The following is a 24,911-nucleotide window of genomic DNA, read 5'->3' as shown; positions in this document are numbered from 1 at the left end:
TATCTCTCATTTCTTTTATTATTATTATTGGTGACTATTGTATTTACTAATATACAATACGCACTTAAAAGACCTCAGTTGTTGAAGCTCAGTAATATACAATAACAGCAATAACAAGAAAGAAGAACCAACAACGAATAGAATAATCCTATCTCACCATGTCTGGTTTGGAATTTGTTATGATTGGTATATATTTGCGTTTTAAAAGACCATACACATAAAATCCTTCCAGCTAATAGTTAAAGCTATTTTTCCATGTCGTTACTGGAACACTAAAATACCCTAAACAAATATTGAACTTTTCGAATGACATCCCTCTCATGTGGTAATCTTTCACATACATTAAAGCCGATGGTGTATACACGCTGTGAATGGTTGTATTTGAGCATTTAATTGACGGTAAAATATATTGTACCATAGTGACAATGTACTGGTAAATGTGGGACACAGTTCTGGTAATGGCTGGCTCAGCGCCTCGTTGAAGAGACAATTCATTACTGAGTGATGATCCAGCCGGTGTTTGAAGCTGTTTGTCTATCAGTTTATGTCGGTCTGTCATGATGTTGACATACAGACATTTGATCACTCTCCTCATCAGCATAAATTATGCAATTAAAAATTCCACCCGGTTTTACTTATCATTAAAAAAAACAATTATATGAATGTTGCTCTCTTTGATATTTAGAAAATGTAAATATTGTTAAGAATAATACACACAAGCGCGCTTGCATAAATATACAGTACACATATGTGCATGCACAAAGCAATAAATACACACACACACACACACACACACACACACACAAACACTGAACGCTCTATCCCGTAGCCTATTTCACTGTTCAGCAGGCCTGGTAATTGCCTCATTTTCGCGTGAGCTCTATCACTGTGTATTTGTATTAAATTAATGAAGCTTGTTGGATATACCAGACATGGCTGTTGTTTATATATATATATATATATATATATATATATATATATATATATATATATATATATATATATATATATATATATATATATAAACACACACTAGTGCCAGATACGACATTGTATCACATAAAAAAGAAATATGAGCAGCTAGGTAAGACAGGGTCCAGGGAGGAGATATCAGCTGCCTCGCGCCACCTTACCAATATTTACGGGCGAAAATGTTGGTTCGATCTCGCTATAAATAGCCAAGAAATAGCCAAGACGTCTCAGAGGCGGCCTGACGTACAGAATTATTACCGTGTGTTATCGAGGAAGTAGAGTGCAAGAAAAACAAGTGTTCGGAGAAAAAGTCGATCATATTTTCTTCTTTAAGTGCATGACATACATACCATTTAGTTTTATATGTCTATGTAATTTCATGGTAATACATTTGAGGATTTTTTTTATGCATAAATATTTTTCCTCTATGTATCACCAAAAGATATTTATAATGAAATATTTTACACGTAACTCGTTGACCTTTCCAGCAGTCAACATCAATCAACTGAATTTCTGTTACTTCACTAAAAATAAACATATCAACATTTACATTTATCACCCCTTTAACACACAACCATAACTAATGTATCTTTATAAATCACAGCGGATTTATATATTGTTGGAGGTAATTGTGGATTAATATTTTACTCTCATATTTATTAACTCAAAATGTTGTCTCTGGCAAATCATCATGAGTTATTAAATATTGATCTATAAATGGATTGCACCTTATACTGTGACCGTAGATTTTAACCTTGTACCTTAACCTTAACTCTAGATGTTGACCTTAAGCTTCGATTTTAATCTTGACCTTTGGCCTTGACCTATAGCATTTAACCTTAACTTCAAACCTTTTCTTCGTACTTTGACCTAACTTAACCTCACCAGACTTGCCCTAACCTGGCCAAACTAACCTGAGCAAACCTAAACTAACTTAACCTAACCTAACCTCATCGAAGATATATAAATAAATACCAGTTCCTAACCTAACCAACACCACCGGCAGCGCGTTCACCTGTACGCGAGTCTTGAACAAAACTTCTTTTCGGTTTCACTAAATCTGGGAAGTTTCGTGATGATGATGATGGGTAAAATACACTTCGTGTCAGTTACTGTCAAACTTCTGACACATAAAATACTTGAATTTTCCAACTTGACGCTAATTTATGAATCGTTCTCTAAAAGACTTAACATTTATAGAACGAACACCTTTGTAGAATTATTTTCATGCGAAAAAATATTAATGCATTAACAGATGTGTGTCAGACCGGGTTTACGCACACACGCACACACTGTATGTATGTCAAAACTGGACACACGAATATATTTTTAGAGAAATACATGGGTGCACACACACACACACACACAATATATATATATATATATATATATACTGTAAATTCAAACATCTTTCCTTTCCAAGTAACTTTTGGAACCAAAATTAATCATCTTTATCACGACGTTAATCAGGCTTCCTCACTGATAACTTTGTAAAGATTCTTTCCAGATGGCAAGACGCGTGTGACATGATGATGTTTGGAGAGTCGACAAACCAACACTGAGATCCGTCTTTTACTTTGTTTACATGACGTCAACAGTGGATTAAAAAACTGCGACCTGTGATTTATGACTCCTCTTGGATTTATGGTGTTTGATCGGTTCATGAAAACTTTTGTTGACTCAATAGTGATTTATGAGTTGAGTATTATCCTCTCCTTTATCTACTGGGTGAAGACGCGGCCCCCCCCTCCCCACCCCCACCTTACCTACCCCCACACGTTATTTAAAAGGATCTGGTAACATCATATCCCAAGAATTATATATACTTTCACTTAAAAGAGCTTCAGGAAAAATTTATCTCTTGGCATTAAAATTATTCAATAGTAAAGTGATATAACCAGTGTAGTTACTATAAGTTTAAAAGGAAAGCCTGACAGTAGATGGTTCTGACAGTGACCCATAATGATACTGTCATTATTTCAGTGACATTATACACTGTGAAACTCATTCTAAATTACGCAAGAAATTCGTAAGCAAAAACATGATAAAGTACCAGGGACAAACTGCAGTATTATTCTTGTTAAAAATTTTTGTTTATATTATTTATCTCATTTACCGAATGAAAACACACAAGTATGTGGGTATGTAGGTGAACCTGTGAATAAATATGTTTCTCTGCTTGTATATAAGTAAACTTGTGTACAGGTGTATGTGGGAAAATATGTGAATGGTGTGTGAATGAGTTATATACAGTAGGTAAACATGTGAAGAGATGTGTGTATGTGTGTATACAGGTGAACATTTGAACATGTATTAAAGTCATTGCAAAGGCTAATGAACACGTGTGCCTTAAGGGGTGTTGATAACATTAGTATAAGTCTATCAATCACCTACTGACTAGAATACTGTAGACCCTTCGAGCAGTGTAACTCAAGGACTGACCTTCAAACTAAGAATCTACTGCTGCTACTAACTTCCTCATCACAGTAGACTATTTCGACAATTTAATTAACTAAGGATTACATAAAAAAAATTCCCATCTCAGTAAAGATAATAAAAAAGTTCTACAATCCATATAATTCTTGACTCTGAAACGAAAGAAAATTCCTGCTTGATTTTCTCTGAACATTCATTGCTCAAACGCCTGCAAGGATTTAATATATTAAAAAAAATAAAAAAGAAGAATATTAGTGTTTATGTGGATAAGCACGTTCTTCTCCTTCAGTTTGTGCCATGAATACTTGCGCTGTCAGAAGAGCTCAGGTTCTCAACTGCCTCAGCCATGTTAATATTGTTATTATTATTCACTCTGTATCTGTGTTTTTCTGGCTAAATAAACTATTTCAATTAAACAAATTCAATTCAACACCTGAATAATAGCAAAAGTGAGCATTGCAGCTGAACCTCTTGAGAATCCACTCTAAAGTTTGGAGAGATAGATGTCCCATTCTCTAAATTCCACTCAAGGTTTATGTTTCATTTCTTAAATATAATTTCCCCAGAGATAGTTCTATTATGTTGTCAAGAGAACTACGTCTAACACAATTACTAATACTGAAAACGAGAATCTGTTTCATTCTTAGTCAACAGAAAAAAAAAAGAACACGCAGCTACTTTCCTCCCCATATACCAAAAAATAGACAGACTAGCGAGACAGACCCTGACAGCCTGATATGTGATGGAATAAATTGAAAGCCCTGTCAATATCTGTCAAATTATCTTCGCCCACCGAGCGAGTCTACCTGTGTGGGTATCCTTCACTACCTGCCGCGGGGTCGTGTGTCGACAAAGGAAACTTCTGCTCGAATTCTCAACAAACACAGCTGACCCTAATGTGATAAATGAGAACCTTAAGCATTCGTTCATCTACACCTCCCTGGTTAATCCCATAGTTCAATCTCTATTCCACAAACAATCAATTCACATTCTTCCACCCAATTAAGAGAGTATCGTCTCTTGTAACACATTCCGCGAGACTTCACGATAGCTATTTAAAGATTATAGACAATGAGCTTGTGTTTATACGGTTTTAATTCTATATTCTACGTGTCTTTTACCCTCGTGTGCTGTAGGCTATATGGGGTTGTCAGTGAGAGAAGAGGATTACTGTGTGTCGAGGGAATTGTGCTTGGATCGGTAACTGATGTGTCGTCGCCAGATCAGTGTAGTATTGGAGGAGATATCGGTGTGCTATGTTCCTATTACGATGGATGTGTGTGTGTGTGTGTGTGTGTGGGTGTGGGTGTGTGTGGTCTTTCGCATGTGTGTGTATGTATAATCTGTATTGCACTTGCACATATACACAACTGCATATGCAACAAGTGTTCTAAGTTTGTAAATGGACGTTTTTTTAACTACAGAAAATAAAAATCGTTCTATGCCGTCTTCATAGGCGTGTGTTATGTCACTAACAAAGGCGTCACCCATATTCTTCCATAACTAGTTTTCTTGACACATCCCCCCCCCTCCCCCGCAAAAAAATAGTTTATCTATCCATCTGGTAAATAGATTTTGATGTTATTTTCTTGTCTCGTGGAATACGTTGGTCCTCTGTTTATCTATGATTCTGGTAATATTTCTAATTTACTGCTATTTCACTTAATTTATTTTATTCACAAATATAATTTAAAATTTTGGGCCAGATTTTAGTCTGGGTTCGTACATAACTAATATTGACTTCATGTTTCTCATTCCGATCACACCTGACGCTACCTTACCTTGCCTTTCTTTACATTACATTACATTACATAACCTTAACCTTGCCTTATCTTACCTAACCTTACGTAGAAAAAAATTATAAAGTGATAACAAACGCGTGTCTTACCTTGCCCGGGCCGTGGCTACTGCAGAAGAAGCTCTCCCTTACGTGCTCAGCCTCAGCGCTCACCCGTCGACATAACCTGCAGAAGAAAAGGAAAAAGTTACATGAAATATTTTTTTCCTTTTTCCGGCATCTTTTTTATTATATTAATTCCCTTTTTCTATGTTAAGTATATTTCAGTTATCAATAAAGAAATCCATTTTAGTTCCTGAGTTATCATGTATACATATGAAAGAGGAAAAGGAGTATATTAAAACTCCACCATAAATATACATGATTTTTGTATTTCAACATTAAAGAGTTGAAGCCAATTTACCAGTTTGAACTATTTTCTTCTAGGGATTTTAACAGTTCAAAAGAAATAGTTATTATTATACACAAAAGTCTCTTGTCGGTGAAAATCTCAATATCTCATCCAGGTAAAATCTTCCTGAAGATTAAAATAAAAATCTGAAGTCTTAAGGCAATAGCTAAAGGCCTCTGAATATATTTTGACGTTGTGATCCTGGTTGTTGAATTTTCTCAACCAAGCACAAAATTCTCCCAGGGTGAAGATTTAAGACAATATAATATCATAATTTCAACAGCTCGACCACAGATCATGAATTTCTGGTAATTAAGTGTTTTCATAGTAATTAGGACAGTTATCAAAACTTCATACACTGGTCCTTCAGTTATAAATATGTAAGGTCAAGGCAACAGCTCAAAGTTTGCTTCAATAAACATTTTCATTCATGACTTTGACCTTTACCCAAATTATTCACCACAAAGTGCGATGTACACAAAGTTTTGTTTTCACTGCATTAATTTCTAACCAGATAACTTCAAGGCATCACATCAAAGCAGGTTGGAGAAGCTTCAGTCCTCATTATTAATACTGTGCCTTGTGAAGTTGTGGTGGATCAGTCTTGACACCTGGTCAGTCTCAACACCTGGTCAGTCTCAACATCTGGTCAGTCTCAGCACCTGGTCAGTCTTAACACATTCCTCAAGGTTTCAGGACACAAGGCATCTACTCTGAAAGCTTGAAGGTTAAACAGGTTTGAATATTTAGAAGAAAAAAAGAGAGACAAGACTCAAACAATTGAACTTGTGTACCCTCGCTACACAAGGAAGAATCTTTTCCATCATTTCTCCAACTGTCAGGTACCCATTCACAGTTAGGTGAACTGGGAGCTCCCCGGGGATGAACCAACAACCCTCAGGACGGAAGGTGAGTGATGTATCTACTCTGCCACCGCATATTATTTATTTGTAACTACTTACGGAAATATCACAAAATTCACCAAATATTCACCAACACAGACAAACATTCATTATCCTCTGACATTGAGAGATTTAGTAAATTTACATACCATGACTTTCTTCACGATTCAATAACTTACAAATCATGATTACAATATTTTCATATAAATTCCTGTTTGATTAAATGACTCTCTTGAGATTAAGCACACACACACACACACACACACACACACACACACACACACACACACACACACACACACACACACACCTTCACTAACAACCTTTGTGAGGGGAGGGTGTCTGTGCTAGAGGAGGTATTAGATCTGCTGTGTTACCTATGACAATAATTCATGACAAGAAAATACTGCTTTTACCTCTCTACCGCTCATGTTATGGTACATGTGTAGTTATTATAGAAACCGATAAGGAAAGGAAAGACATAGAGACAGGAATACTACAGAAATATATGACGATTCGTAGACACTACATTAAAACCTCATAAGACATATTTTTGCATTACTTTTTTTAGTTTGCAATATTGAATGAGAGAAACAAACAGATTTAGACAGAGATGAGACAAATGAGAGATACAAAGAGAGAGAAATGGTTAAAAGGAAAGAGAAAGAGAAGACTCAAACAAGGGCACCACATAAATCGTCCAACACAACCAATACCGTATTTATCGTCTAACCCTCGCGAGACAGAAGCCGCCAGACCTACCCTGTTATTCCACAATACTCGCGTGTCCGACCCATGAATTAATGAGTTATTCGTTTCCAAGAAAAAAGAGAGTTTTATTTGTGGAGCTGCAACACGTAATTACGATGGCAGGTGAGGTCAAGGTATAGTTTGATGAGATATTATAGGTAGAGTAAACACCGAGAGACAGGTGATGAATAGCTTGGCAGGTAAGTATAGGGTGTATGCTAATGATGGTAATTAACCTGAGTTTTTTCTGGAGCAATTAGGGAAGCAAAATTGTTTGTTTATATATAAAGATTGTACTGATGATGCAAGCAGTCATGCAAGAGAACAATTATATACATACACAAACACACACACACACAAACACACAAACACACACACACACACAAACACACAGTTGACATCTAAACATGGTAAAGATGAACACAGAGACAGTGTCATCACTCTTCCAACAATATTGATGTGGCTGAAACAAATGAAGCATATACTGAAGGGAAGACTTATAGCAGCTTGTAATGTATGACCACAATATATATATATATATATATATATATATATATATATATATATATATATATATATATATATATATATATATATATATATATATATATATATATATATATATATATATATATATATATATATATATATATATATATATATATATATATATATTAGTTAAGGAACATTTTTGTCGTTATTTTTTAGGTGTATCTCTTTACGGCATTTACGTCAGATCAACACACTGTCAAATTATAGGGTGTGTCATGTACCGTCAAGGGGTTGTTTTTTCAATATTTGTTATCACTTTGTTCCCAGGCTTAGAAAATATCTTAGAACCTGTGCGACCCTTGTCAGCTGTCACCCTCCTGTCCTACACCCTGCAAGCCTCACCACCTACCACGATATAGGTCAATCCTCTCCCAGCAGACTATGGCCACTCCCCTCTCAGCCCTTCACTACTTCGGCCCAACTCAGATCTGTAGTGATGTATGTGTGTCGCTCGCCACCCAACACAACTTCTCGGCGCCGCCTCACTGAGCAACTCCTGCAAGGCCTTTATTGCTCCAAGACCGGAAACGAGACATAAATCCACGGCCTCCACATATCCGAGAGGCAGCACAATGGCCCCATCCGACCCTAAGGAGCCGGGATTGTCGTGCTGTGCGATAGGCAAGGAGGAGCCCTCTGTAAAGCTCAGATATCCAAGCCGGTCGAGCCTGGCAAGTGCTGCCAAGGATTTAGGCGGTAATATCTCGCCTCCTCAGCTCATAAGCTGCGGGCGATGACCTCAGAGATGTTGCGTAGCAGCGGACGCCCACGCCGGAGCACTTGTGTCCTGAAGTTATGAATTATGTATGTGTATAAGGGTAGGACGTTTTACTCTCTCTTTATATATATATATATATATATATATATATATATATATATATATATATATATATATATATATATATATATATATATATATATATATATATATATATATATATGTATATATATATATATATAGTAAAACGTCCTACCCGGAGATCTGGAGAGCGGAATTTTCGGATGGCCGGACTTTTTGTTTTTTAAGTAGTTCAGCCGGAATATTAGGGAAAAACTTGGCGTTGGGCGGAAAAATATCCTGAAAGTTCGGACAGCCTGAATTTAATCAGGTCAACTTGTGAGGGTCACGTGACACCGTCCAGGGCAGGCGGCTGATGGAGTGACCAGCAGTCATCTTCCTCACACTTATTTCTTACAGTGCCTCACTAAATGTTCCTTAGTGTTGTGTTGTCATAATACACAGTGTCACTGATAGATATAAATACAGTAGGTGATGCAAGACACCTACAGTCGCCGTCTTACCACACGTGTCAGCACCTTCCTTCTGCTGTGTTATGCTTCACCCCTTAGTGTTATTGTTACTCTTAATGTCCGTAAGCTGAAGTAATGTTTAGAGTATTTAAACAACATTAAAGCTGGACAACCATTACCTTAACCACCCATTCCTTGCTGTGTCCCTGAGGTCGAGAGCTCAGCTGGTGAGTCCAAAATATTTTTTTTTTAGTTTTACTCATATTTTTGTTTTCGTTCGTATCTGAGAAAAAACTGACCAGGCGGTCGGAAATTTCATATGGCTGGACCGACTGCCTGTACATAAACAAGTCAAGCCAGAGGAGGTTTTACTATAAATGTATATATAGACACGCACACACACACACACACACACACACACACACACACACACACACACACACACACACATAAGGGAAAAAAGGAGAGAAACCGAAGAGAGAGAGAGAGAGAGAGAGAGAGAGAGAGAGAGAGCTAAATGGAGGCAACTTGTTCACTGCAAATTACAAAGGCAAATTCTTCGTCACTCCCACTTGATGGACACCAACACCCACCTGACTCGACTGCTCTGGTGTCACCTGTATTAAGAGTGAAAGGAGGGAAGTCGCTCCTGACACCCAAGGCAGATCAGACGTCAACACTATCCCCAAGCTAGGTCAAGTCTGGATCCTCTACTAGGACAGGTTAGTTTAAGTCTTATCTCAAGGACCAGGCCAGTGGCTTCTACCTCTCTCGTCATGACAAACGTTTTTCATTAGCTTTATCACCTACACTACTACTACTACTACTACTACTAATAATAATAATAATGATAATAACGACAACAGCAACAATAATGATAATAATAATAATAATCACTGGCCAAGCTCACACCGACCGGATCATAGGCAGGTAGACGCGCACGAATTCCGAGATAGTCCGGGAAGGTAAACTGAGGAACACGTACTGACTCCGTGTCTCAGTGCCGCATATAGTCTCCTTATGCATACGTGCTGAGGCGAGGAAATTTTTTTTTTTACCATTATAAATTTTGTCTTGAACTTCTGATATTTACACAACATTGACATTATTTTACGATTATGATTTTTTTTATTTATATTCTCTAAGATATTGTTAATTGATTTGCCCTTATGTCTATTACTCATTAAAATCGATTTAGCTGTTTTTTATGTTTTGGTTTTACAGATACGACTGTAAATAGTTAACATATACATTTAAAGTATCTTAAATAAAACCACATTCATAGACGTATACAGATGCCTTTATGTATACATATACATACAGTAAAACTAATAACTCATGTGTGTATTTTGAGAGTAAGATATATAAAAAATAAATAAAAAAAACAGATTGAATAAAAATAATGAAAAATGATCATAAAAACATAAAACACTCCTACACTCTCCTGTACAGTTATTACATCCACTAGAAATACCAAGTTAAAGTCCAGAAGGCATTAACCCCCAGAAAATGAAGAAGACATTGACCCATAACCTACTATATACTAGTCTGGAGGATAATAGTGAATGACCCCCGCACACTATGGCTGCTGTGAACTAAGACTCGCTGTGTTAAATGGTATCTCCCAGTCCACTCTATTACTGGTGAAGGCAATTACCTCCAATTTATGACCTTTAATCTCCACGCACCATCTGGAAACAAAGCCAACTGAGAAATGTATGAAATGAAACGTATGAATTTTAGGTGTTGTCCAAGAAGCTCATTTCACACTATTTTCTGAATCGAAATAAAAGTTTGATATTTTATGGTCTCTCTCTCTCTCTCTCTCTCTCTCTCTCTCTCTCTCTCTCTCTCTCTGTCTGTCTGTCTGTCTGTCTGTCTTTTTTCCTGTCTGTCTGTCTGTATGTTTGTCTCTGCCTCTTAATTAATTAATTAGTTAATTAGTTAATGTGTGTGTGTGTGTGTGTCTCGTTGTCTCTCTCAAGAACACCATTTTTTCCTCCGCCGAACTGAGCAGTAATTGTAATTGTCTCAGATCACATAACAGTAATATGCCCCAAGCTAAACTATGCCCCCCCAGTCACATCTCTCCCTCCATCTATATTTAACATCTCTACCACGTGAACGAGTTACCCTTCATCCTCAATAATACTCTTCCTCACTAAACATATCATATAATACTTTCACTAAACTTTTAACTATATTACCACGTGAGCTGAAAGACTAATATTACTCTTTCCCAGGCTTATAATATATAAATATGTCCCAATTTACCTTTTCTACCAACTAACTATTCTCTCACATGGCAGTGACATTTCTTTGAACCCAGATTGAGAAAGTAACAAAAATTCACTTATTGATTTTCGCATTTTTGATTATTCATGTAGGTTCCATGCTAATCAACACCTTCTTGTGAGATCAAAGCCAAGAGCAGCGGTCCTTTTGTAAGCGTCTGTACTCGGCATCAAAGAGTGTAGCCCCGGAGACTGCCTGAGGCAATAACCAGTACGAAGAACAAAGGCTTGTCTCAGTGCCCCTTTGTACCTGCCCTAGGTGTAAGGTGTTAATTAAATGTCTACCATTGGATCAATATCATAATTAATTAATTTAATGATAGCATCTAATGAGCTGGTGTAACCTTCGGAGATAATTATCGATATAGATCAGTTTGAGAAGTTGGGATAAAGGAATCTAGATTACAGTAATTACAGTAATTCATAATAATTAGTAAAATGAAAAATAAACAGACGATATTAATTATAATGTTCCTTCGTCAAAATAATGATTATAGAATTTTGAGGAAATATATTAGTTATACAAGCGTGGTCATGTTGTCTATCTTAGAAGTATTTTGGTGTCAACAATTAAACCTTGTCACCTGACCCAACACGGTGAGTCTGCCAGGTGTAGGAGGTCAGCACCACCACGTTTTATCAAAGGTCAAATCCAGGATCACCTTGGAAACTTTCCGATATGCAAATGATAATATCTAATGTTAAATCCCTGAAACTACATAAATCCCCTAAACTAAAAAATAATATCAAAATACGTAAATCCCACAAACTACAATATTATCTCAAAATGCGCAAATCCTAAATATCAGTGTAATTAAGTACAAGGTGTATCGTAACTAACACACAAACAAGAGACTCATTCAATCTTATAAATCTGTGATGAGTTAGGAGTTCCAGGTCCCTATTAGAGCAGGTATGCGTGTCCCGGTAATTAGTGGCCGTAAGATAATGATACCGTGATGTTGTACGGAACCTTATGTTTAGACCTGGAAAAATATGAATCCTTGTGTTACGTAATTACACCTAGGATGGTGGTCATCTCCATTAGTTCCTCTGATTTGATAGTAATTATTCCAGTGCATGTGATTAGTTATAATTAATTAGGTTAGGTTAGGTTAGGGTTTCGTTAGGTTAGGTTAGTGTTAGGGTGTTTTACCATGAGGTTAAATAAGCTAGGGTGTCTATTCTTCAGGTGATACAACACATAAATACAATAAATTCTCCTCAAATTCTTCATAATCATTGTACAGACGGTATAGAAATATCAAAGCTTGTTCTTCACTGTCCAGACAAACAGACAGACAGACAGACACACGTATATTATAACGTAGATCTGTGCGTGATGTCTCTTACCCTTTATACAAGATTAATTCCTGTCAATTTTTTATCTTGGTGTAGACTGACATACAAATATCCCCTTTCACACACACACACACACACACACACACACACACACGCACACAATCCTCCACCAGAAAATTGAAAAATCTATCAATTAAGCGATGCCACAATACAAGGGCCCGGCGTAGTAATAATACCAAATCCAGCCAATAGCCGAATGGTTCCTGACAGTCGGAATATTGCCAAGACCCGCGAGTATTATGGAAGATCAGAGCTGGAGGGAATACTGGAAAGACCAGCGAGTATTATGGAAGATCAGAGCTGGAGGGAATACTGGAAAGACCACCGAGTATTATGGAAGATCAAAACTGGAGGGAATATTGGCAAGGATCTCCAAATAGAACAAAAGATCAGAGTCAGCGTGTGATATGATGGTAGGAGATAACACTGGCAAGGTCTCCTAGATAAGCATAGGAGATCTGGTTGTGGAGAAATATGGACCAAATCTCAAAGCTTATTATATTCACTTACATATTGTGTGAATTTGAAAAATCTTAAAAGAAAGACTTATGTAAAACTTACTTACATACAGTATAGATGCTATTTATATATACTGACTACACATCTATGCATGAAGGCCCTGTTACTAAGATGGAAGGACGTGGGGGACTTTGCAATTTCTTTGTGAAGTGTTGATGATGTCACTACGATCACTCATAAACAGATGTGAATGAAACTAACATGGATTCAGGTTGTAAGGGATAAGAGTCAATGTTTCTTACTCTGTTGAAAGCTATGAGGAGTTGATGTTCATTTATTTTTCTGTGGAGACGGATCGTTTGTTGACACAGCCATCGATGGACTGCCTACACCTATATGATAGAACCTGTGTACCATATCACCTGTTCTAATTAAATATGTATCTCACTTAATCTCTTTATTGTTAATGGCTAGTGTATATAGCCCAGCCTAAAATACGCACTTAAAGACCTTAATTGTTAAAGCTCAGTAATACATTCACTTGCTCACGATGACAGGTAATATTCTACAGCCGATGGTTAGTAGATGCCTCAACGCCCAACTTGGCAGACTCACAGCAAACAAGAGACTCACCATGGCGATACAGTGAACATTCCGCAAGACAGCACAGACCAGTTAGAGTAGAGAGTGAAACAGCAGGTCACAGCAGGTCACAGCACGAAGCAACAGCATTCGACACAGCAGAGATTAAACGGTACTAGACCACGCAACACAACAGAGGCAAAATTCAGCTATAACACACACCACATAGCAACTCTACAGCACAAGAGGAGACACCCAACACAGCGATTCCACAGCATAAGGGGAGAACACATCCTACATAGCAGAACCACAGCACAATGGTAGAACACCCAACACAGCAAAAATCACAGCACATGGTAAAAATACAACACAGCAGAACCACAGCACAAGGAGAGAACACCCACCACAGCAGGGACTATACAGCACTAGGGCAGAGACTAACATTGACCAGGAATGTCGCTCACCGCAAGAATTTTCCCCAAGTTGAAACATCCACCAGTTAATTGTTGGCGGCTGTTGTGTGTTGGGGGGACCCATCACCCTACCCCCTGTTTTCCCACTCTCTCTCTCTCGACGTCTGTCTCAACCCTTTTCTTACTGACTCTGTGTGACCATTTAGAGTATTTTTATATCTCACGTCTGAAGTCTTTTTCTATCTGTCTTAGATGGTCCAAGACATTTGTTTGTCTGTCGCTATGTCTGCCTCAACCATTATTACCTGTCTCTTTGTAACTGGATGTAGTGTATCTCTCTCTCTCTCTCTCTCTCTCTCTCTCTGTCCGTCCGTCCGTCCGTCAGAAAAATTCTTTATTGCCAGCATGTGAGGATTCGAAGTCTTTTTCCGTCTCCCAGTCTATTTGTCTTTCTGAAGCATTTATCACTTTTTTCTATACTTCTGTTTATATTTACTTTCTGTCTCTGCGGACCTTTTTTGAGTCTGTCTGTCTGTCTGTCTGTCTGTCTGTCTGTCTGTCTGTCTGTCTGTCTGTTTGAAGCATTTTTTTGTGATCTCGATGTGTCTAATAATAATTTTTTTTTATCTCTCTCATTACTTTTGTGAAACCTTGTAGCATATTCTTATCTCTCTATATACTTGTATCACTGAATCACTATTAGTTGTATCAGGTTATCCATTTGAAGCATTTATCTCTGTTTAAACTTGAGGTTTATAATGTATTACTGATTCTTAATAGCTTATGGTTCTTTTAAGTGCGTATTCTTGTTTAGCAAATGCACTATAGTTATCAACCCTTAAAAACAAACAGAGATATGTTCCTAGTTATCTCTTGGAAGTATTATTTTGTCTCTGTGGACCTGTCTGAAACATTGTTCCTTGTATTACCCGCAACACTTATTTGATTCAATTTCTGTCTCCTATAAAGGTGTTTCTGTCTCCTATAAAAGCGTCGTTTGTGGTGTTATTGTATCCCTTAGTGTCTGTGTAAGATCATTTAATGGTTATTTTTGTCCCTTTACCAGTATGTCAGAGGCAATCTCAAGTCTGTCTCTGTCTCATCTTGTAGTTATGGTTCCTGTCAGAATACGAGGATATTTTTGGAACAGTCTGAAGTATTTTGTGTGTGTGTGTGTGTGTGTGTGTGTGTGTGTGTGTGTGTGTGTGTGTGTGTGTGTGTGTGTGTGTGTGTGTGTGTGTGTGTGTGTGTTTGTGTGTGTATCAGGAACACACTGGAGGTAAAATAAGTCATTACTTCTCATTAAATCTCTCACAACTATATAAATCATCAATTAAACATATATAAAACTCAGACAATACAAATAAAAATAACAAAATCACTATAAACATATTTTTTTTCAGTTCACGTAAATTATATTCCAAAATTTCCTTAAGTAAATGCAGTTAAGTTATATTACTGTGACAATAACTAATTCTCATGCTGGTGGGTGAAACAGATTGCTATCATACGGAGGTGGAAAAGCCCGGGTAGCGTATTATTGATGGCCCGTCATAAAAGCCTGATTGGTCCTTGTTTACCTTCTGAGAACACGTCACACCAAACGATATCATCAGAGGCAGGTGAGTCGTAACATACGGCGAGTCTAGGTATACGGTCGATAGGGAAGAGTACCTAGTGTGTTGAATCTTTTGGCGAGTCCAGGTGGGTTTTACCTTTATGTCTTGATTATAACCTCCTATCCCCATCTACCCACGATCTATCCCACGTTATTTACAATTCTTTAACTTGCTACAACCCCCTACTCTTCTACAACCCTACTACACTACCTACTACCCCCTTACACACTACCCACAACCCCCATACACTGCTTACACCCTCTACACACTAAAGTATCATCCATTACCCACAATCCATACCACTATCCACATCCTTCATACTACCTACAATTTCCCCCACACTACCCACAACCCCCCACATTATCTACAACCCCAAACACTACCCACAACCCCCACCGTACTTACACCCTCTACACACACACTACCTCCTCCCGTCCCTACCAGTAAGATGTAGAGGAGAGTACTATATGTAGATATATTAACCTGGATGTATGTTTTGGTCATATAATACGTCCACATAAATTTAGTTAAAAATTGAGGAGACGTAAATTGTTGGATACATATTAACACGACCGATTCTAACATTGTAATTAACGTTAACCCCAACAAGATGAAACCTAATTCTTTTTAACAGTATTACTATCACTGGGTAACGTCACTGATATATTTATAAGCACAAAAACACTACTAAGAGTACCATAAGGTTGGTATACGTCTAAACACAACACAACATTACACATTCTTGGGTACACATAAACAACATTCATTTTAACACAGTCTTAGATACAGTTTTTAACACTAAAGGTACAACAAACTTTCAGGTGTATTTAATCACGAGGAGATACAAGGAAGGTGAGTTACATATAAAACACACCTGTGGACGTGATGAATGCACTCTTGGGTGCTCTTAGACACCACTGTGTGTAACTCAGTAGGAAAGACGGAATATACAAGTTAAGTGTACTGTGACAACACACACACACACACACACACACACACACACACACACACACACACACACACACACACACACACACCTTAGGTAACAAATCCATCTCTTCTAGCTGTATAATTCACACTAAACAAAAAATTTCGGTCCTCATAAAATACAGCAGAGAGCAAAATCGACAAAGACTTACCGACGAGTCACAGCACAAGAAGAAGAATTCATTCCCCGCTTCAATGTCTCTTACCCTGACACAGCTGACTGGGTTCTTGATGCTCGTCTAAAGGTTAATGTATACCTAATGTTAATGGAAGAACGTCTTTTGTTTGTAGTCAAAATTTAGATTAGGTTTGGTTAAGGTAGGTTAGGGAAGGGTAGGTGAAGGCGTAGGTTAGATTAGGTTTGGTTAAGCTAGGTTATTGGTTTGAATGTGTTAGAGTAGGTTTGGTTAGGTTTGGTTAGGTTACCTTAAGATGGGTTAGATTAGGTTTGTTATTCTAATGGACGAAGACCTTCTAACTAACCAGTAAGCCGTAAAAGATCCATCTTACCATTTTCTTTAAAGTCCTAATCGTTTTCTTAATGACTTTTTTCATGACTCGACGTACTTACTGCCAAACAATTAACCAACTCTAAAGGTTTCGAAAACTCTAGGAACACGTAACTCTTTTTCAATACTTTAGTAAACCAGATGACACTCAAGTTACTTCGTACTATAATAATCTCCATTCCTTTTCTAATCTCAATAATCATGATTTTTTCTTAAGTCTTGAAATATTTGAAACTTTTATTCATAAACTCTAGTCAGCATTATCTTACACCAAATTACATAGTACAAAAAAACATAAATTGACTCAAAAATAAAAAACATACAAATAATTTTTCAAAGTTGGTGATGTGTGTAACTATATTTCGTAACTGTAGTGAAGATATTATTTTTCCTCCAATAGTTCCTCCCGTAGTTTAATTACAGGTGTTGAACGTCGCTTTCAATTACTCAGGTAAAGGCTTCAACAGTGTTTGGTAAGAGGAGGGAGGGTCAACCATTCTCTGTTTTCTCTCTCAGTAAGAATGAGAAGAGGAGGAAGGATTCTTTTTCTCCTTCTTCTTCTTCTTGATTCAACACAGAGGTATACATTATGAACTAGAAATACACATTGAAAGATTACATATAAGATTTTAATACATATATACATACCTACATACATACATACATACATACATACATACATACATACATACACCTTTTTAATAATAAATTTCCTTTCCTACAGAAAAATGTGAGTAATAGGAAATTTTTTTGTATAACACCTGACCATCACTGACATACAACATTAATACTAAAAAAAATACGGAAAGACAGACGGACGGATGGACGGACAGACAGACAGACAGACAGACAGACACGCAAAAACAGACAGACAGAGAAAAACAGTATAACGTCCTTCTACTATAGCAACGTGAAGGGCATAATAAACAAACACAATAACAATACCCCAACACAATAGTTTAAGGGCAATTATGACTAAAGTTATTCGAGAAAAAAATATGAAAGATGTAAAAAAAAAATAAGTACAAGTAATATTAGTTTTGGTTTCGTTGTTGGTGAAAGAAAAGCCGAGTTATTACCTGTTTTAGTCTACAGTCTTATTAATTATCCATTTACCTGAGAGATTAAATACCAATTATCTTCTAAGACCTTCAAATCTTCTTCCTTGCACTGATCCTTTTTTTCTTCTTTATTCCATTTTTATTTGAGTTTCTCGCTATTCTCTTTCTATTTTTGTTTACTCTGACATTATCTGTCTGTTGTTCTTATTTCTTCCTTTTTATTTTCTCTCTCTCTCTCTCTCTCTCTCTCTCTCTCTCTCTCTCTCTCTACCATCTGTACTAAACTAACACCCAACCCCCAGGCATTCATATCCCATTAATTTCTTCGTCTTCAAACTGCCAACAACAACAACACAACAACAAACACAATAAAAACAACAACAACAACAACAACAACAGGGTTCTTGAGTAACTGGAAGAGCCGTAAGCAAATGGTCACAAGACCTCCTAGAGCTATCCCACCACCACATCCACATCCTCCTCCTCCTCCTCCTCTCCGTCTTCTTCTTCCTTCTCTTCCTCCTCTTCTTCCTATTCCTCCTACTCCTTCTCCTCCCCCACTGCCTCCCCACTACCAACTCTCCTCCTAGTTCCCCCTCCCTTCATATCACCCCTTCTCCTGGTCCCCCACCCCTACCTCTTCCTCCACCTCACCCAGCTTCTCATATCACCAACTATCCTCCCAGTCCCCCCTTCACGTCACCCTCCCTCCTCCTCATCCCCTCAGCTTCCCCCCATCACCAACTTTCCCTTCATCACACCCTCCTTCTCCTCATTGCGCCCCATCACTCTTGTTCAACCTTATTACTGTACAACCCAGGTTGTACTGCTCCCCCATTATACTTATGTTTTAAAATTCCACTCTAATTTATATGTATATGTGTATGTGTGTGTGTATATATATATATATATATATATATATATATATATATATATATATATATATATATATATATATATATATATATATATATATGTATATATATAGATATATATATAATCTTGATAAAATCACACGGAAAAAGGGAAACAAATAATTAAATAAAAAATAAAAATAATAAATATTAAAATAAATAAATATTGAAGTGATAACCGCGGTAACACTATGAGATGTACTTATTACTACCATGCTATTGTACTATTCCAGATGATACTAAATGTTACATAATACTTCCTTGAGATAAATGTATAGTATATATCAGGTGCCTCAAAGAGAGCTCAGGTTCTCAACTGGCTCAGCCATGTTAGTATTGTTATTATTATCCACTCTGTATCTGTATTTTTCTGGCTAAATAAAATGTTTCAATCAATCAATCACCAACTATCCTCCCCCTCCCACCCCCCCTCCCCTCCTCCTCACACCCTCGGGCAGGTGGTGATGAAAGCGTCAAAAGACCAGCACCAACAGTAACGTCGATTCCTCCCCTGGTGACCGGGATGAGTGGACGTCCCCCGGATCTCACACCTGTTGCTGCCTGCTACAACTTCTGCTGGCTCCCCTTCTGATCCCTGCCGGCTCTTCCTCCTCTTAGTTCCTTCCTCCTGCTTGTTCCTCCTTTTAGTTCCTGCCCCCCACTAGTTCCTCTTTTTTAGTTCCTACCTCCTGCTGCTTGTTCCTCCTCATAGTTCCTATCTCCTGCTGCTTGTTCCTCCTCATAGTTCCTGCCTCCTGCTTGTTCCTCCTTTTAGTTCCTGCCCCCCCACTAGTTCCTCTTTTTTTATTTCCTACCTCCTGCTGCTTGTTCCTCCTCATAGTTCCTGACTCCTGTTGGTTCCTCCTCCTTCTCCTTTTAGTTCCTTCCTCCTGCTGGTTCCTCCTCCTCCTCCTCTTAGTTCCTGCCTCGTGCTAGTTCCTCCTCATAGTTCCTGCCTCCTGCTAGTGGTCCTGCTTCTCTGCTGTTGGTATCTTGCAAGAGTTCCTGGTTGTTAAATATTTTACCGTTAGTGTTTTTGTCCTCTGCTGTTGTATCTCTGTTGTAACTTCATTACTGTTTATTTCCTGGTTCTTGTTACTGTTAATATTTCTGTTGCTGACTCTACCATTGTTATTTGTCGTAACTAATTAGTTTTTCTGTTGCCTTTATTTATCTTCTCAATACTGTTAATGTCAATAATATAATTACTGTTGTTAGCTCTACCGTTGGTTTCATTTGTCGTAAGTTTATATTTGTTTTTCTCTTGTTTCTGTTATTAATACTCCTAATGACACTGGGTCTTATCATTTACCATTGTTATTGATTTTGTTTTGTTTTGTGGTTTCATCCGTATTTTATTTCCCATCGCTATTGTTTGTTCTTTCCCCCCAGTTGTTATTTCCTCTGTTAATTGGTGGTTTTGTCTGTGTTTGTTATTGGTAGATAACTCATTCATGTTATATCATTCATTTCGTCATTATTATGTTTATTGTTTTTATTAAATTATTTTATTGATTAATTTCTCTTTTATGTTAGTTTCTTATTTATTATTTTTGTTTTTATTAGTTATTATTATCGATTTTTTTTATTCATTTATCAGTATATAAAAAATTAACTAATTATTCATATCTGTTATTATCAATGTATGTTTATTTACTGTTTTATTAATATATATCAATAAAATCCTTAATTAACAGGTGGTCACTTTATAGATGTGTACAGGTTAGGTTAGGTTAGGTTAGGTTAGGTTATGTCCTTGTTGAAACTCGTAACAAATTTACCACCCAGAGTCCAAAAAAATAGGAGAGTAAAAATCCACTGTTACCAACTCTCCCGACCAGGTGTAATGGAGTTCTGACAAAACACAATATATTTTTTTTTTTCGTAACAAGTTGGCAATATTTGGAGAGGATACTGGAACCTTTTTTGGCATTGTTAACCCTACATATATATGTATGTATATATTCAAGAAGACCAACCAACAAACTCTTAACGCTATATTAGAGGAAAAAGTAAAAATAAATAAATCTTACCACCAGCCAGCCACAAGAACGTTAGAGGGCATAACAAAAGAGAGAGAGAGAGAGAGAGCATTCCCACAAGAACGTTATAGGGGCATTACAAAAAAGAAAAAAAAATAACATTGCCATAATTACGTTCGTGGTCGGAACAAGAGAGAAAGTGAGAGAGATAAAAAAAAAAAAGAAATACTAGGCGCCACACAAAACAAGCTCGAGGGAGAAGGTAAAAAACAAAAAAACAAAACACGCTTTTAGAAAACTCGTTTCGACAGTATATATATATATATTTTTTTTTGTTTACAGTTAACAGAAATTCAGTGGTGTACAGTAGGGAGGTTGAGCGCGTCATGGGGGAAGGAATCTTGGCTCATGTAGCACTGAGGAATGTCCACTTGTGTATGTCAGGTAATGTGAAACGTGTTCTCAATTTAGGCTCCACCGTCCTGTTTTTGCCTTTGTGTTTTCATAGGTGGTTTATATGAAGTTTATATACGTGTTTATACATATATCCTTTGTGCTTGTAACTTTTATTTTTATTATTCTAACAGATTATCTTATTATTTATTCTGAGTATTTTATGTTTTATTGTAATTACACCTCGACCGTGTTCATATTTTGTATTGTTTTTCATCGTGTCACCTAAACTTTAGAATTATATTGACAAATGTTTTATTAAGTCAACTGCCAATTATTTATGGCTTTGGATGATGAAACTACTCACTCACTCACTCACTCTCTTTACATCTATGAGAGAGAGAGAGAGTGAACAAAATCTCACCACAATATCTTTAGACCAGCACAGAAACATTAACACACCTGGTATACTGAGAAACAATTATGGTGTCCACGAGTGTTCAAACAGGTAGTGCCATTTTAAATGTTCTCGGAAGGACCTTGCCACCTGGAGGACTTAAGACTCTTCAAAACTCCCTGAACAAACACTACTGAATGGCTGTTGATATACATGAACTTTAATTTCGTCCCCCGGCCTAAGAAAATAAACCCTACTGGTAATAAGACTATGTTTGCTTTGTTGGGCTGTCCTCAAATTACTGTATGCCATTGTTTGTTTACCTACACAGTCTATATACATTTCATACCTGCATTATTTATATTATAGAAACGCTAATTCAATGTAAACCTCTGTCTGTCTGTCTGTCTATTTGTCTGTCTGTCTGTCTGTCTACTAACGCCTATGAATAACAGCCAATCACGTGTTGAGACGGAAGCTACTGACAGGGTCCAGGTGAAGGTGACATTACCGAACAAAACCACCACAGTCGTGTACCCGTAAGGATCCATATCATAACAGTATATATTATGGTTATGCTTACTGTCTGTGTTGTGAAGAATAGATATCACCAACCATTTTTTACCCTGCCTTTGTTATTGTTGACCAAAATAATGACGAACGTGGTTAAAAAACTTGGATTCATAATTGATAAACATTTATTTATTTATTTACTTTTTATTATTAATCAAGTTTTATATCGATGTAATAAGTTATAAGGTCTGTTAGTTTTATATTATAGAGGAATATTTAACACTGATGATTTGACGGGATTACTGGGTTAATTATCTTGATTAATACAAACTGTTGAGAGACGATATATAAAATTATATTGAAGTGCCAGCAACAGTAGCGCGCGCGCGTGTGTGTGTGTGTGTGTGTGTGTGTGTGTGTGTGTGTGTGTGTGTGTGTGTGTGTGTGTGTGTGTGTGTGTAAAAAAAAACATGTACCTAAATATGATAGTTCAACACTGGGAGGATGAGTGAGGCTGGAGAGAGCTGCGGGCATTACTATCAATAAACACTACGTGGTTAAGTGGTTGCCTCTGCTAACTGTTGGCTATTTGTTTGTTTATAATTTTGACCAAACAAATCAAACAAAAATACCATAAAATGTGAGATTGTTCTCTCTCTCTCTCTCTCTCGCTCTCTCTCTCTCTCTCTCTCTCTCGTATTAACTTACACCCACATACATCTCTCTCCTTTCACACACACACACACACACACACTACGAAATAATACAATCCTCAAATGTACTCTTAATCATTCCAGGATGATAAATATAATATCCCATTACAGCATAAGGAAAAATAACGTTACTAATTTACCAGATGCCAACAATCTAGGGCGGAGTTAATGTTAGAGGTTATTACTATTCACAATTGGCTAAGTTCAGATATATGAGTCTTCTCTTAGTTCAGGAGAGGTGGAGAATTTACACAACGACATCATCACTTTTGTTGTGTAGTATAAGTTGTGAATTGTTGTGTCAGATTTGTGTTATTACTGAACTCTGTCGGGTGAATACATTAGGGACGGAGGTGTGTGAGTTTGGTCATGATCGTAAACTTAACTTTCATCTTTTTTGGAGGAAGGACAGAGAAAGCAAGTGTGTGTGTGTGTGTGTGTGTGTGTGTGTGTGTGTGTGTGTGTGTGTGTGTGTGTACCTTGTGGCCCTTGTCGTGTCGGGAGCACAAGGCATCTCAGGCACCTTTTCTTATCTCTTTCTTGAAGGATTTATGACCTATTTATGGTCCCAAAGTTACGCCCACTAAAATTAAACTCTCGTCTTGGAGTGTCAATTAAATCTTGCACTATCTATCTATCTATCTATCTATCTATCTATCTATCTATCTATCTATCTATCCGCCTGTCTGTCTGTCTGTCTGTCTGTCTGTCTGTCTGTCTGTCTGTCTGGCCTGGGTTGAGTTAAATCCAATTATATATCAATTGTTTCCATTTTCGTATCTTTAGGGGGAAAAATAATCGATGTCTTTCATTCGACTCCTTGGAACTAAACTTCATCCCTCATCTTACGTATATAGAAATAGATAACCTGGTTAAATATATATTCTATAAATATCACCATTCTCTCTTTTTCCCCTTTTTATTATTTCATTCATCTAATTATATCATTTTCCTCTTTCATCTGTATCTCTATTCTCCTATATTCGTCCTTTTTTTGAGAGTCACCTGTGTTTTGAAAGGTATACTTAATGTTTAATTTCCCTTTCCATTCTGTTCATATCTCTCTCTCTCTCTCTCTCTCTCTCTCTCTCTCTCTCTCTCTCTCTCTTTTCTCTTCGGTATTTGCTGCTGTTTCTCTTATCTTATAACTACACCTGCTGAACGCCACACCAAACATTTACCCCACTAGTCACACCTTACTACACCTCCTGGTCACCACACCCCACCACCACATCCCCCGCTGGTTGTCACACCCACCGATACACCTCTTGGTCGCTACACCCAAGTTTCACTGTACAAGGGCCACAGAAGCGGTGTCTGGTATGCACTAATTGCAACTAAAACTTGTGAGGGACCACACCGCACTAAATCCTCCTGTCCAACACTCTTGTACACTTCCCTTCCTCCCTCCCTTCCCCACGCCCTCCATTCCTTGCTGCCTCCCTCCCTTCACCACTCCCTCTCTTCCTTGCTGCTTCCACTCTCTCCATCTTTCTCGTGTGGCCTCCATTCCTCCCTCCCTCTTTCCCTTCACCCTTGCTGTTTCCCTCCCTCCCTTCCTTTCTCCCTCCCTTCCTTGCTGCCTCCCTCCCTTCCTTTCTAGCTTACGACCTCCATCCCTCCCTCTCTCCCTTGCGACATCCATCCCACCCCGCCTCCCC

General features: G+C 37.5%; 1 protein-coding gene across 4 annotated transcripts in view; it reads right to left on the bottom strand.

The window, feature by feature from the left end:
• LOC121857698 (zwei Ig domain protein zig-8-like) overlaps window positions 1-24,911 on the bottom strand; it is a 128,371-nt gene that overhangs the window by 44,296 nt on the left and 59,164 nt on the right. For all 4 annotated transcript variants that reach the window (XM_042353780.1, XM_042353777.1, XM_042353778.1 and 1 more), the window contains exon 4: window positions 5,297-5,372. The gene's annotated coding sequence lies outside the window, so the exon portion shown is untranslated. The remainder of the gene's footprint in view (window positions 1-5,296; window positions 5,373-24,911) is intronic.

The sequence above is a fragment of the Homarus americanus genome, unplaced genomic scaffold, assembly GCF_018991925.1.
Source record: "Homarus americanus isolate GMGI-L3 unplaced genomic scaffold, GMGI_Hamer_2.0 scaffold16712, whole genome shotgun sequence".
In the NCBI taxonomy this organism is placed as follows: Eukaryota; Metazoa; Arthropoda; class Malacostraca; order Decapoda; family Nephropidae; genus Homarus; species Homarus americanus.
This window is presented reverse-complemented; position numbering and strand designations above follow the sequence as displayed.